Below are 2,893 nucleotides of genomic sequence, written 5' to 3'. Positions count from 1 at the left end.
TTTCTCTCATCTCATTTGGGATTTCCATGCATTGAATAGCCATTTCTATATAATTCCTATCATGTGTTTATGACCTCCACCTGAATTTCTAAGCTTCCACATGCTATAGCACACCATCACTGGTGTATATGAACTAAAATAATGTGACTACCAACTCCCATCTTATTTTTTTCACACGATTTTTCTTTGGTGGGGTTGCCCCCAACATGACGTGTTGTCTATATTTGACAATACCCTTGCACTGACTTGCCTCCATCTTAGACTTCTTCCTTCCAAAACATCAATGTGGTTTTCACTATACCTATCTAACAAGTTAGATCAATAATCTAGTTGGCCAGAAATACTACCTACTCGATGCTAACCTATGTACCTAAGTATTTATTTATATATATAGGGGGTTAGCACCCCTTTCCATTAAATCTTAATTGGGTTATGGCGGGTTCCAATTATTGAGAAATCTATTAGTATTTTAAATGTTCTGGTTCTCATTGTTTGTAACTTTCCAATTGCATAAGTCGATATAGTCTTTTCATGTTCAAAATTCTCTATTTCTTTGGCTCTATGGATTATTGTAAACATTTTTTTCTCAGATAGTCATGAAATGTTCAACTTTGTGCTATTACACTAGAAACATTTTCAGTAAAAAGTTGTTAAGCTTGAAAAACAACAAGAACTTGTACTCTTTTTTATTCTAAGGAATAACAAAAAGTAATTTTTGCAATGAAAAAATAAACTCTTTCTTGGGTTAATTGTCTCTAATCATTCCCACCCTCTTATTAAGTATAGCCACTATATTTACCCCCCAGGTTCATCCTTGGGTTTGGTAACCCTCTTCATTTCCTCAAAAGTGTTGGGGAACAAGCTATTCCATATGGGGGCCTTAAAGTTATCCAATGCCTATGTATTTGCAACACAAGAAACTAAGAATGCAAGTAAATTGTATAACAATTTTTTTTATGATCTTTACTAACATTTATTAGAATTGTTGCATGTTTTACATCATTGGAATGACATCTTAGTTGTAGCTTAATTGAAATTATATTATGGTATATATATGCACTTTGATATGATGTAATATGATTATGGTTTTGTTTCATAAGTTGTACTATTAGATATCTAACAAAAATATTAAATATTGCATGAAATAAATAATATATTTTCATTTTGAATTTTTTTTTTGCAGAAAACAGGTCTTTCACAAGATCCAATTGATCTTGATATTGATCTAGATTATGTTGGGTTTGGTTCATACCTTCAAGACGATGATTATGAAGTAGATGGAGAGGACACTGAGGCAAACAACGACGATGGTGACATTTATGATGATCATGATAGACATGATGATGATGATGATAAATTTGCTAGTAGCAGTTACTGACATTGATCATATAGATTCCATCATGGATCATTGTTGATAAATCATTATGATGCCTTTTTTCATGTTTATTATTATATGTATCATTTTCATTTTCAGTACCATATTGAGTTGTATCATTTTGACTTATATCATTTGGACATGTATTATTTGGGCTTGCATTATGTGTAGTTGATCATGGACCAACAATTTTGTTTATTAATAATATAAAAATACCGGTTAGTTAAAAAAATAAAATTATCTTGTTATTTTATTCCAATGTTGTGGTGTGGTCTGTAACTATAAGAAACCTAAAAGAGATCTACTATGTAAATCTCTATGATGTGGATCTGCACTTGCATTATGTGTAGTTGGTCATGACCAACAATTTTGTTTATTATTAATATAAAAGCACCGGTTATAGTTAAAAAAAATGTTGTTAGTTTGTATGGATGTCCATTTCCCTAAAAACTCTTTATAAATGGGATGCTATAAAATATTTCAAATGCAATATAACTTACTCTATAATCGTATAAGTTATTTAAGAGATCTGATATACTTAACTAATTTAATTGAAATAAAAAATATTAAATTAATAGATGGAAGTTATAAAGGAAGCATCATGAGTTGTTAAAATGTAAGTAGAATGTGACTCTAAAATGGAAGTACAATTCAACATTAAATTGGAAGCCATGCTTGGATCTATTATTGGCTATAAATAGGAAGCTAAATTGGCTACTTAACAACAAGAAATATTGTAGGTTAATTAAGAAGAAAATCCTAACTCTATGATGCTGGAGCATCAGGATTAGCTAGCAATGTGAAAACTTGTTCACATGTTGTGGCTAAACAAGTTGAAATTCATTGACTGTTGGGTCAAAACTGGTTTTTACTGAGAGGGTTGGATCTCTCAAGCAATTTGTTATAATTCATTATTGTAGTAAGTTAGAGACTATCACCCAAATGCGGGTGATTATGATGCAGTTAATGAAGATTAGACAACAGGATGACAGGCGGCTAGGCCACATGGCCACCCGTGCCCCCTTCCATGCCAATTTATGGCATGTTACAGTCGACTTGTAAGCACCATTACTCTGGTGCTCAAGTCGAGAAACTTGCAGCAGGCCTAAGGCTATGGCCTTCGCAAACCACAATTCATTCATTCCTCCCCTACTAAATTGCTCTTGCCCCCCTCAAGCTACGAAGCTGAGCTCTTGCACATTCACTGGTAGGCGTTGTTGGATTTTAAGTTGTGTTGATTTGTGAAATGGCACCCATTTCTCCCAAACACCTCACTATGTGTTGAATTACGCTCAGAATTCATCTGCTCCCTTTCTGAATAGTCATTTCAATCCCAGAGATACCTCTGTCTCCCCTTTTGCAAACTCTGAAATCAATACAGTCATGGCACACACTTGCCATCGAATGCACAGTAGAAGAGGGGTTAGTCGAGGCATAAGCATTGCCCCCCCCCCGCAACACCCAGCCCTGAACTTGCTTGTCCTTCCTCTTCCCCTTCTACCATTCATTCCCATGGTC

This window comes from Pinus tabuliformis, chromosome 2_2, assembly GCF_031772625.1.
Source record: "Pinus tabuliformis cultivar Carrire ecotype Pingquan chromosome 2_2, CPIR1, whole genome shotgun sequence".
Taxonomy (NCBI): Eukaryota; Viridiplantae; Streptophyta; class Pinopsida; order Pinales; family Pinaceae; genus Pinus; species Pinus tabuliformis.
This window is presented reverse-complemented; position numbering follows the sequence as displayed.